Raw genomic sequence first — 13643 nt, forward strand, 5'->3', positions numbered from 1 at the left:
ATGGGGACCATGGTGAATAACAGATTCTATCATCTATCTATCTATCTATCTATTCACCCATCCAATCTATTATCTATTTATCTATCTATCCATTCCATCCATCTATCTGTCTATTAATCATTTATTCAGAGAATACTGAATGGGCAGACTCATTTCATGTAGTGGAAAACCTTTTCCACTGTGGAGTCAGAGATGTCCGTATTTAGAGCCAAACTTCCATGTGTGATCTTGAATAAACCAGTCTCCATGAACCATGGTTTCCTAGTAGGTAAAATGGGGATGATAATGTCTATTTTTATTTTTTAATGTTTTTATTTATTTTTGAGAGAGAGAGAGAGGGTATAAGTGGGGAAAGAGCAGAGAGAGAGAGAGGGAGACACAGAATCCGAAGCAGGCTCCAGGCTCAGGGCTGTCAGCACAAAGCCCGATGCAGGGCTCCAACTCACAAACCAAGAGATCATGACCTGAGCCGAAGTCCGACGCTCAACCCACTGAGCCACCCAGGCGCCCTTATAATGCCTATTTTTATTGCAGGAATGTTGTGGAACTAGAAATAATACGCTTAACCTATCTAGCACAGACTAAATGCGTGCACAGAGAAATGTTAGCTCTGCCTTGAGAAAAAAAAAGGACACAACTTATTCTCTGCTCTCCCTATTTACCTGTGATTGTAACTTGCCATATGCTACCTCTACCAAAGCATGATAAACCTGGGTCACCTACTGTCTCGACTGATACTACAAGTTGTGCGTGTAGCTCCTATGACGGTGAACGTGGCACGGCAACGCAGGGAACGTCTCTGAGCTCTGCCGCACCTGGGAGAATGTGTCTCGCACTGGGAACGTGTTAGTTAAGGCAGGCTAGGCTACGATGTGGTAACAAACAGCCCCACATCTCGGTGCTTAAGCTTAACATGATGAACTTTTGCTTATCTCTCACTCTACGTGTGTACTCTGTCCACGAGAAGGCCCTGCTCCCCACAGCCCTGCTCCCCACAGTGTCTCATGGGTCCAGGATGATGGAGGCTCCGTCACCATTGGGCCGCACCATCCGAGAGTCACGGGCTTCTTGGCAGCACATGTCGCTTCAGCTCACAGCCTGCAGGCCTATCATGACCCTGCCTGCCTGCACAGGGCACAGAAGTCCTCCCCTGTGCTGGAGGGAGAGGAGAAATGGATGTGGACGTTCACTCTGAGACCCTCCTCAGGTAGGATCTTATTTCTGTCGGATCGGTCATTTCTTTGCAGCTCGGATCCCAATCAGAAAGGGATACCTTTCTGCGAAGATGGGCAAAACTTTCTCCCTTTTTCACTGTAGGCAGGCAGGAGGCTCCACACAGGGGTAGGACAGGGAGCACTCAAGTCGAACCAGGGGAAGGAGTCCTTTGGTTTGTGTCTCCGGGTTGAGGTGTTGAAAGGGGGTCAAGCCCAGGGAGAGGCACCACCCTGCCCTACCACGGAGTAACAGCTTTACCAGGGCTTTTCCAGCTTGTTCCAATAGAAGAACGTCAGTTTGTATAAGGATGGCAAATCGGAGGTTAGGGCTTTTGAGGTTAAAACACCTGGACTGTCCCATGGTCCAGTCCCAGTGCTGGGATGAACTTGGCTTCTGACAGGGTTCTGGAGACGTGAACATGGTCATTAGTATTCAGCTTCGGAAGTAGAGAATGCCCCAGACACTCTGATAGCTCATCGTGCCTGTGTCATTCATGTAATAATAAGTAATTCTGATGCCCTTGGAGGATGCAATTTTGTTCTGAGCTCTTCCTCCTCCGGGACCCGAATGCACGGTGTTCTGGTGGGAGAAGATGGGCGTGGGGTCCCTGAGCTGTCACTTATCAGCTGATTGGCTTTGGGCTTACCTTTTTCGGCCTCAGTTTCCTCAACAGCAAAATGGGGGTGGTGACCCTCCCGATTGTGCAGGCTGGTCACGACCGTCAAATGAAGTAAGACCGTCACATGAAACAGCCTGTTGTCACACTCAGTTGTGGCTGATGAAATGCCAGGCATGACTTTGTGTTTCCTATGGTTGCTCATTGCCGGTTAGATGGGGGCTTCAGTGTATGTTCCTGTGCACCCTTGGCAACCTGTCCAGCGGTGATAAGCTTTAGGTCACAAACAATGCTCTTTCCACCCATCCCCTCACGTGGGTTTCTTTCTGTACTGGTGAGATCCAGCATCCCAAGCTGGGTCTCATCCAGGAACTCCCATCTTGTTTCCGAAGCTTGATGATTTTGTCCTGCCGTCATTAGCAGGACCACTCAAGCCACCCGTCTTCCACCGTTACCATCAGCGAGGGGGTTGGTGAGCCCTCCTTTCGGGGCAGAGGACAACCTGTCAGAGTTTGGGAGTCACTGCCCACCGAGCGGGTCACATCGGAGGACAAAAGCCAGAAGAGAGACAGGACAGGGGGCAGAAAATAAGCCTCCCTTCGTAAACGGCTTCATTCTGGGGCAACGTTAGTGAGTTTCAGGAATGGATAGCAGTCGAAGTGAAGAACCAGAACAGCGCTTTGCTGGTCACCAGGCTCCACAATAACACAAGGGTTTGTCTGAAGACCTTCTTACATGCCTGCGTGCACACATGACATGCATGTCATTGATACGTGACAACTTTTTCTAGTTAATTCAAAATGGAGTTTCACTGCTGACATGTCCCATCTCCCATCAATCTCTGGGGGCAAACCACTGCTTCCTGGAGGTAAATTTTCCGGCCTTGATGGCATTTGTGATCGGGGTAGGAAGGACCTTGATGGGTCATGATGTCAGCGCCTCGCCTCTGCGCACAGGCTGTCCCCGGTCGGGACATGTGTATGCCATATTGGAGTGGTGATGCCAGTCTTTCCGCTGACTATTCTAGCCAACAACAATATATTGACTAATAGTTAAAAATAAATAGCTGACCTTTATTAAGTTTTGCCTACATGCTAAGTGCTTTGCACTAATTTTCTCGTTTTGTAATAATAACTCCCTGAGGGATAGACTATTACTCTCCCAGTACATGGACACATTTTGAAAGGTTGAGTAATTGGCACCAAAGCCAGAGCTGTGAACAGGACACGGCCCTGCCTTCCAGGAGCTGACAGTCCAGCAAGGACACACGTGCCGGGTCAACGCAGTGTGATAAGCATGTGTGGCAATGGGACTGTGCTATGAAACCGTGTTGAAGACAACTTAGCCCAGTATCAAGGCAGGGATGTCAAGGCAGCCTTCCTGGAGGAGGTGATATTTGGGCTGAGACCTGAATAGTGAGACGGGCAAAAGATGGGGTGAAGCGGCCCTCCCCCCCCCCCCCCCCCCCCCCCGCCTGCCGATCTGTGAGTGCCGCATTCACAGGCTTGTTTCAGGGAACCGGTTATTTTTTGTTCAAAAATGGCAACTTGGAGGTTAAGGCTTTCAAGACTAAACAACAAAGAAAACCCAGACTGTCTCATGTCTCAAAGAACACCCGCCTGGTCCCAGTGGATGAGTAACTCTCGAATTTGGCTTCTGAATACTAGAACAAATACCAGGAGAAGAAGGCAGCACGATTAGTCTTGTAACGGATGGGGCATGTGTTTCCGTACAAGGGTTGGGGAGGGAACGGAGTGAGGACAGATGAGGCTGGAGAGAGGGGATGAGCCAGGTCCCCCCAAATCTTATAAGCCAGGTAAAGTGTTTGGACTTTATGCGGAAGGCAGTAGCGGTCCACAGAAGGGTTTTCAACAGAAAGAGATAGATTGGCTTCACATGTTGCACACATGACTTTGGCTGCAGTAAGAGAAGTGGACAGAGGGGCGCCTGGGTGGCTCAGTCAGTTGGGCGTCCGACTTCAGCTCAGGTCACGATCTCACGGTTCGTGAGTTCGAGCCCCGAGTCAGGCTCTGGGCTAATGGCTCAAAGCCTGGAGCCTGCTTCCGATTCTGTGTCTCCCTCTCTCTCTGCTCCTCCCCCATTCATGCTCTGTCTCTCTGTCTCAAAAATAAACAAACATTAAAAAAAAATTAAAAAAAAAAAAGAGAAGTGGACAGAATAGTGGCGTCCACCGGGGCAGGAAGCAGCACATTGTAACTGACATTAAGTAAGCAGGAATAACGAGGCATCATCATGAAAGCAACTTTATTATTATTTTTTTTTAATCTCTTCTTATTCCTTTAAATCTGCAGAAGAGGGTGAAAACGTGGGCAGGTCTCAGGGCTTTTGTGGTCCCTCAGGTGATACCAGGCCCTCAGTCACGTTAAGTCACGGACACAGCCTCAACGAACAAGCAACGGGTCCAGTGTGATATGTGAGTGAACGTCCCAATCCTCATTTAAGTGTGGGGTCCTTACCTCCGGCCCACTGAGGCCCCGGCAGGTGGGACATTCACCTGCTGGGAAGGGGGTGGGTCACCTGCTCTGGGCCTGGCTCTCGTCCTCAGTCCCTTCACCCACCTTCCAGCCACTGAGTCTGATCCCACCAGTGTGGAAGTGGGTGGAGGAGGGGGACAGGGATGGGGATGGCCTTACTCACCTAATGCTGCAGTGAGCTGGCTCTGTCCTCTCTTGGCCTGGCAGGTGCTCACGGCACTCTCACGGGTGCTTTTATGGATGCTCTGCTGACTCCCTGCTGGGCCCTCTTTCACAGGAAGTCTTCTCTTTTATGAGGATGACCCATTCACTCCTTAGCTTCTGCTTCTGTCTGTCCACGTCTCCAGGCTGAGGCCCCCACCCTGGCGGGATGGATTTAGGGCAACCCTCGGTCAACATTTCTATCATGGGTTCATCTCCAGCCCGCAGGCTTCCCTTGCTTTGATCTGCTTTTTGCTCGGCACTTAATTCCCAGACGTAGGACTGAATTCTGTCGCCACAGCTTTGGCTTTCTCGCGCAGGAAGCAGGGTGAATTTGCCACGCTCCCACTCTGTGAGGAGTGCATGTCAGAGTCTCTCAACAGTTGGGGTCAGTGGGTAGCACCTCTCCATCTCTCTCCTATGGGGCTGGTGGATACTCCCAGCTCCCAGTGACCGTTTCTAACGGAATATTCCTTCAAAAAATAAATTGCTTTCTTTTTTTTTAAATTGATGTATAGTTGACCCACAACGTGACATTAGTTTCCTGTGTACAACGTAGTGTTTGAATAAGTCTATGCGTTGTGCTGTGCTTACCACAAATATAGCTATCATACACTGATATTGCAATGTCATTGACTTTATTATTCCCTACGCTGTATCTTTAATTCCCTTGACCTATTCGATCCATAACCAGAAACCTGCGTCTCCGACTCTCCTTCACCCGTTTTGCCCCTGCCCCACCCCTTCCCTTTGTCAACCATCAGTTTGTTCTCTGTATTTCGTTCTGGGTCTGATTCTGTTTTTTGTTCGCTCATTTGTTGGTTTTGAGTTTTAGATTCCACATACCAGTGAAATTGCATGGTAAGTTTCTTTCTCTGCCTGACTTATTTCACTTAGCATGATGGCCTTGAGGTCCATCCATGTTGTTGCAGATGGCAAGATCTTTTACTTTTTTGTGGCTGAGTAATATTCCAGTGTGTGTGTGTGTGTGTGTGTGTGTGTGTGCATGTGCGCATGGGTGTGCATGTATACATATGTACATATTTATATATATACCTATCACATCTTCTTCGTCCATCCATCCATCCATCCATCCAACCATCCATCCATCAATGGACACTTGAGTTGCTTCCATATCTTGGCTACTGTAAATGATGGTGCTATAAGCATAGGGGTTCCTATATCTTTCCGAATTAGTGTTTTTGTGTTTGAGTCAATATCCAGGAGTGGAATTACTGAGTCATATGGTATTTCTAGGAAAAAGAAATAAATTTCTTAATATTTGTTCTATTTTTAAATATCTTCACTGACAGTTGATCATTTAGTTCGTTCCCATCATCGTATTCGAAATGTCACACTGATGTCTGTATTACGCCTCGATTTTGGCATCTGGTATCGATAGCATGTTGCTGTCTCCTCTGAAACTCCCACTTTAATAGTCTGTTGCATTATACTTTCAATCATTTCCACACGCCCTCTCTGTTTGAGCCTGATAGCTGTGCTGTGAAGGGGATACAGAGAGCCTTCTTGTCTCCATACTTCAGCGAAGGAGCTAAAGAAACCGGGAGATTAAATGATTGAACACTGTTAGTGTGGATTAATCGACTAAAAGCTTGTGGAAGCGGCTGAGGCGGGACAGGTGGGCTTGGCAGCCTTGGCTACCTCTGGATGGGGCCATAGTGATGGCTCCACAAAGCTGTGCCTGAAGTTAGCATTCCTGAGTGAGACAGAGTCTCAGTGGTACGGATGTCACCCAAGTTGGGGCTGCCTGAGAGATAAACTTGAGCCAAGGGCTCATCCAGGGCCCTGACCTGTGTCCTTAGGCAGGAAAGCAGAGTCGAAGGTCAAGCTGAACTGTGTTGCCCGGTGATCTGGGGGTAAGTCCCTTAACCTCTCTGGGCCTCAGTTTCCTTATCTGTCAAATAGAAGTAATAATACCTTCTTCACAACATTGTCGCAAGGACTAGATGAGATGGCATCTGTAAAATTCCAGCACGCTGTTTGCCACAGGGTAGATGATAAATAGTTGACACTGACAACGCAAGCTTGGATCATGGTCATTGAGAAGACTCCATGGTGCTCCATTGAAGATGGGGTCCGAAGAATGGGAAGATTAGTAGGACATTCCCTCCAAAATGGAAGCAGAAGGCAGAAGTCCCGAGTTTTCGTCCCTCTTGGTGATTTTGATAACCTGCCTTCTCTTAGTATTTAGGATTCTAGTTTGTTTTGGGGAACAGCAAGGGAGCTGGGAGATTTTCAGGCTGGTCTCAGCACGCTGGGGGGTGGCGACCCCAGGGGGCAGAGAGTGAAGGCTGCGACCTCTTCTCTATTCTAATTCTAGCAACTACGACCGAGGGGAAAAAGTAGGCTGAGTTTCTAGGTCCAAAGGAAGAGAACACAGGAGTACTTGGGATGCTGGCCTTGAGGAGAGGGGAGCCCTGAAGGCTAGGAGCTGGAGGCCTGTGCTCGAGGTGGCATTGCCCAGGGCCCTCTGCCACGCTGCCCTGCCCAGAAGGCGGAGGCGCACAGCAAAGACTCAAATGCCACTCCAAACACACTAGGGCCCACGAACCACCCATTTTTTTTTTTTTTTTTTGCTTGAGTTGAATCTCAATGGACGGAAACATAGAAAATCTGTCCGTGGTCTTCCTCTGCTAACTTCAGGCCTTTTAATGCGGCCTGTTTGAATCTGTACATATTTTAAAGTAGAATACAGCCTAACTGTGGAGACAGTAACAAGACCAGTGGTTGCCAGGAGTTTTCTGGAGGCGGGGAAGAGTGGGGTGGGGAGATGACAGGTGGAGTGCAGAGCATTCAGAGGGCGGTGAAAATACGAACGACACCATAATGATGGATATGTGTTTTCATACATCTGTCCAGAGCTATAGGATGAACAGCACCAAGAGGGAACCCTCGCGTAAACTATGGACTTTGATAATGACGGGTCTGCGCAGGCTCGTTGGTTGTAACAAACGCACTGCCCGGCGGCGGATGTTGATAATGGGGGAGCGTATGTCTGTGCGGGGGCAGGGGGTTTACGGCAAACCTCTGTGCCTCCCTCTCAGTTTCGCTGGGAACTGCTCTAAAAGAACAAGGTCTTGGTGAAAACTAGAATATATTATGTGTTTAGCTGCACTGTCGTTCTTGGGCATCACAACACGAGTAATGATTCTGCAGAGCGCGGGGTCCCTGCCCCACCGTAACCCTGGAATCTCACTGCCGCGGGGTCTGCCTTAGCTGATGAGACTGGGGTCTTGTCCCGGCAGCGTGTGTAAGGTGTGTGCGCGCTTGTGTGCGCGTGGACGCTTGGGATGAGACCCCAGTGGGAAGAGGGGGAGAGGACAACATGTGACAATCACTTGTGTTAGTTGCAAGGCTTCCTGCCTATACCGTCTCTCCTGAAATGATGTTTTTGTTAGGCATAGGCTATAGAGCAATCCTTAGTAATGGGAAAACATCATCAGGGCATTTTTTTTTTTTTTTCCCATGGAAACTTGCTGAGATGTTGACCATGTGTGTTATTAGGTACCACGTACATATGTATTTGCCACATAAAGAAACTTATTTCTCTACGTGCTGGGATTTGGATGAGGGCTCATCTTATCGTAGCCTTTACCCTGAAGAGTGTTTCAAGGCTTTGTTTGAAAATTTTTTTTAACGTTTATTTATTTTTGAGAGACAGAGAGAGGCAGAGCATGAGCTGGGGAGGGACAGAGAGAGAGGGAGACACAGAATCCCAAGCAGGCTCCAGGTTCCGAGCTGTCAGGACAGAGCCCGACATGGGGCCCGAACCCACAAACCACGAGATCATGACCTGAGCTGAGGTCGGATGCCTGACCGACTGAGCCACCCAGGTGCCCCCTAATTGTTGATTTTTAAGCGTTTAGAGTGTTCCACGGTCAAAAGAAAAATGACATGCAGCTTTTTTTTTTGCAATTTTTAATTTTTAATTTTTATTTTATTTATTATTTTTTATTATGAAATTTATCGGTAAATTGGTTTCCATACAACACCCAGTGCTCATCTAATAGGTGCCCTCCTCAATGCCCATCACCCACTTTCCCCTCCCTTCCACCCCCCATCAACCCTCAGTTTATTCTCAGTCTTTAAGAGTCTCTTATGGTTTGCCTCTCTCCCTCTCTAACTTTTTTTCCATTCCCCTCCCCCATGGTCTTCTGTTAAGTTTCTCAGGATCTACATAGGAGTGAAAACATGGTATCTGTCTTTGTATGACTTATTTCACTTAGCATAACACTCCCCAGTTCCATCCACATTGCTACAAAAGGCCAGATTTCATTCTTTCTCATTACCAAGTAGTATTCCATTGTGTATATTAACCACAATTTCTTTATCCATTCATCAGTTGATGGACATTTAGGCTCTTTTGGCTACCATTGAAAGTGCTCATGCAGCTTTTTTTTTTTTAATTTTTTTTTTTAATTATTTATTTTTGAGAGAGAAAGAGGGAGAAACAGAGCATGGGTAGGGGAGGGGAAGAGAGAAAGAGACACAAAATCCCGAAGCAGGCTCCAGTCTCTGAGCTGTCAGCCCAGAGCCCGACCCAGGGCTCAAACTCATGAACTGTGAGATCATGACTGGGCCGAAGTCTCACGTTTAATCGACTGAGCCGCCCAGGTGCCCCAACATGCAGCTTTTTAAACCTGGGCCGACCCAGGAGTCCAAAGCAGAGCTCCGGTCAGGCCTAGCTTTGGAGAAGAGTCTAGGTCTGAGGCCAGATGTGGTTTCCACACCTGGACCAGAATCCAGCTCCTTAGGGACCAGTGAGAGGTGGAGCTCAGATCTGAATGCGGGCAGAGGCTGTGAGTTTAACCACTGGGCGGGTTTGTCCGACAGTGAGTCCAGGCTCCCCCGGTTCCCAACACAGCCTTCTAGTTCACGTCCACGTGGCCCTTCCTGTGCTTTTTGTTGCCACACCTGGGTTTGTCCTGTCGATGTGTCCTCTCGTCACTCTGGGCCCGGATCTGGGGGAGAAGGCAGGCCTGCCGCTTCCTCTTAGCTCCATTTCCTTGCCGGGCTGGCTGGAGAAGTATTCTCCAAAAGCCATGTTTTCATAGTTACTTTTCTAAAATTTTTTTTTTTTAACGTTTATTTATTTTTGACACAGAGAGAGACAGAGCATGAACAGGGGAGGGGCAGAGAGAGAGGGAGACACAGAATCCGAAGCAGGCTCCAGGCTCCGAGCTGTCAGCACAGAGCCTGACGTGGGGCTCGAACTCACAGACCGCGAGATCGTGACCCTGAGCCGGAGTCGGACGCCCAACCGACTGAGCCCCCCGGACGCCCTGCGGTGGTCAGAATTTAAACCCAGCCCCGGGGCTGTAAAGCTGGGATGGCTTCCCTCGAAGCGTGGTGCCCTTTAGAACGTCTTGTGACCCTTACGGTCTTCAAATGATGGTGACGATTTCATCCTTGAAATCACGGAGCCACTTTCTCGGGTTACCTCTTTGAGTGGGATAGCCCTTATCCTGAGGCACAGTTTCTGGCGGAGCGTCTCCAAAAACCTCTGCCAGGAGTTTGGATTTCCTTTTCCACGTACACTCAAATCCCTGTTGTGAATGGAGACGCACAGCGAATGCTTGATTTGCTTCGTGACGGCCAAACTGGTGGGCGGTGGGTCTGGACTTCAATTCAGCCTCCTCGGTGCCGGGCCGGGCACTCTTCGTGCCCAGGGATACTACGGGGAGCGCTCAGGGCAGCCGTTTCTTCTTTTCCACGTTCCCCAAATGGGGGCCGGGTGAAGCATGCAGCTGCAGCGATGATATTTTTATGCTGTTTCTGCCAAAGGTCAGACTGGCAACGCTGTTCTGGCCGCATCGGGCGTCTCCGGTGAGTTATTTGTGCCTATGTACACACACGTGCCATTTACACGCGCAGAGGTGCGATCTGTGCATTTGAAGGATGGTTATGACCACAGCCTCTCTATTATTTTACAAAGCAGCGCCAGGAAATATGGTGTTTTTCTCAGAATGCCGATATAAAAGTTGATATAAAGATGGGCGGTGTGCAAGCTTTGACATTGCATAAATATATATAGGCGTTGTAAAAGTTAACAACCGTTTTATTTATAATTACATTGCAGATTGCTATTTTCATGTCCGCATTGTCAACGGTAACCTTTCTGCCTTCACTTCAGTCTTGGCCTGGAATGTTTACACTGGCTTTTTTATGTCTGTGTCTCCTTCCGTGACATCAGGGTGCACCTGGTCTCTCCTGAGTCACGGTGGTATTGGTGTCACTCATCCATTTCTCCACGGGGGAAGAAAACATTCTTGTCGCACTGGATTCATAATTCCCGGTATCCGGGTGCACAGTTTGGTATCCGTTCACGGCCACGTAGGTATAATCTGTACTGTTTCCTGTTTCTACATCCCATAATCATACTTTTGTTCCTGTTTTTAAATGTTTATTTATTTTTGAGAGAGAGAGAGAGAGAGAGAGAGCAGGGGAGGGGAAAAGAGAGAGGGAGACACAGAATCTGAAGCAGGCTCCAGGCTCTGAGCTGTCGGTACAGAGCCCCACGCGGGGCTTGAACTCACAGCCTGTGAGTAAGACCTGAGCTGAAGTTGGATGCTTAACCAACTGAGCCACACAGGCGCCCCTGTAATGCTACTTTTGGTTTGCCGCATCGGTCTGGCAAGATGGAGAGGTTACATTCGGTTGAAATTTGAGCCCCCGGATTAAGAAATGTCAGTTATCTGGCTCCTCCAGGTTTACAAGAACGGAGATTCCGGCTCTCCTCCTCGCATACGAACGGGGAAGATTACAGCACGTCCTTGTCCTCTGCTTAGCTCTGCTCTCAGGGGAAAAAAATACCCCATCTTAAATATTTGCTCTTGTCTACAGAAGATTCCCTATTGAACACAGAGCTACTACTTTTCAGTGGGCAGGAAACCATCCTGGCGCGGCTTTTAAAGGGGAAGAGGAAAAAGCGGTATCTACATGATATGCCGAACCATGACCCTAGAATGATGCTATTTTCTTTCTGGATGGGCTCAAAATAGACGATGCCCGGATTATGGCAGGGCTGCGGGTGGGGCAGCTCAGTGCGCAGGGAGGGAAGAGCGACTCTGGGAGCAGGTGTGGGATTCTGCGACAGGCTCTACAGCTTATGACGTGCCTGACCTCCTCGGGCCTCAGTTTCCATGTCAGCCCAAGACGGCATCGACAGGTAGTCTGCCGTCTGAGCTACGACATCAACAGGTAGTCTGACGGCATCGACAGGTAGTCTGAGCTAGGGTATGTGAAGGTCTGGGACACGTGCGATGCGTGATTTTTTTTTTTTTTTTCTCATGGAAGTGAAATCACCCGACTAGCGTTTCCCTGGCTAAAGTTAATCACTTGTTCACTCACCCGACGTGTTTGAATCTAGTTGCTAAACGAAGGCTTACAACTTTGTCTGAAGGATGCAGCCCGATGTGGGCACGGGGTCAAGCCCTGATGCTGGTGGATGCGGGTTTGTTGTTTCTGGTGCTTCATCTGTCTGCCCTCCTTAGGGCTAAAGGTTTTCTGTTAGAGTGGGCCGGGTGGGCCTTTTGGGAGGGAAGGTCTCACCATCTCTTGGCTCTGGATGAGAACAAAGTGGTCATGGGGGGAGAGTTCCAGTCGGAGCCTCCTCTCCCCTCCTTCAGGCACTTTGCTTACAGTTATTCGGTTATTCTGAAATATTTCGGAATATTGTTTTCCATCTGCTGGATAATCATCAGGGGTTGGAACCATGGCAGAAAGGCGGACCAAATCCTGTCTCAAGGAGCTTGCAGGGTGGTGGTCTCTCCCAACACGCCCTCTAGGAAAGCATTAATACTCCCACGTGACCTGTGAGGAAAACGGGGTTTAGATTGACAAAGGGCCCTGCCTAGCCTCCCATCGATGTCACCTGGACAGTGCATGGGAGAGCCGGACTCCGTCCCCAGACAGAGAGCCAGAAAGCCTGTCTTTCTGGGAGAGCCAGAAAGTCCCCTGCACGTTCCCCTACATTCTGTCCCTCCTCAAAGCTGTGTGACGACAATCCAGATGATGGCCAGACCAATGAACAAGGTGCTGGGCGCCTCTGAGCCCAGAGTTGCCAACCCCGGGAGAGTGACCCGAAGACTGGACCCTGGCCACGGGTTGGCAGGAGTAGAGGTGACCACTGTGGTCCAGGAAAGAGCTGAGACAGCTGGGCTGTCCGTGGGGAAACCGTGGATGACATGGGCATTATACATTTCTTGGGTGTAAGCTGAGTTCATAGGGTGGGCAATAGTCCTCTGCCCCGCACCAGGGGGTGGGGCCCCAGCGTGTAGGGAAGCATTCAACCGAGACCGTGGGGCTCCCCCGCTACGGTCACCCAGGTCTTTTATTCGTGGGCCGTATGCTAAAAGGAGTGACATAGATTCTCCTTGTTTTAATTATCGTTCACACAGTGGCACACATGTGGGCCGCCCAGAGGAAGTGAGGGGTCTCGCTTAGGTCTACTTCTCTGCGTCACCCTTTGCCACACCTCTACGTTCAGACTCTGGAGCAGCCACATGGAATCTTTCCAAAGTCTTGCCCTGTTTTTTTTTTTTGTTTTGTTTTTTTGTTTTGTTTTTTAATTTTTTTTTTAACCTTTATTTATTTTTGAGACAGAGAGAGACAGAGCATGAACAGGGGAGGGGCAGAGAGAGAGGGAGACAGAATCTGAAACAGGCTCCAGGCTCTGAGCCGTCAGCACAGAGCCCGACGCGGGGCTCGAACTCATGGACCGCGAGATCATGACCTGAGCCGAAGTCGGCCGCCCAACCGACTGAGCCAACCAGGCGCCCCAGTCTTGCCCTGTTTTATGCCTCTCGGTGTATGTCCTTAAGGATCCTTGCATCCTGCACTGCGGTCTGCATCCCAAACTTGGCTTAGCTCACTGTCACCACAATGCCTCTTCGAATGGCCCCCACCGGGCGTGGGAAACCTTCTCCCATGCACCATCCACTTCTGCGTGGGGCCTGTCTGTCCGCTTCCTTAGACTGTAAGATCCTCATGCATAGGGACCATCAATCGGTCTTCTGTCTTCGTAGTGCCAGCCATCGTGTCTGGTGCATAGTTGGTGCTCAAGAGATGCTTGTTGACTGGGGACCAAAGGAACG

This window comes from Prionailurus viverrinus, chromosome C1, assembly GCF_022837055.1.
Source record: "Prionailurus viverrinus isolate Anna chromosome C1, UM_Priviv_1.0, whole genome shotgun sequence".
Taxonomy (NCBI): domain Eukaryota; kingdom Metazoa; phylum Chordata; class Mammalia; order Carnivora; family Felidae; genus Prionailurus; species Prionailurus viverrinus.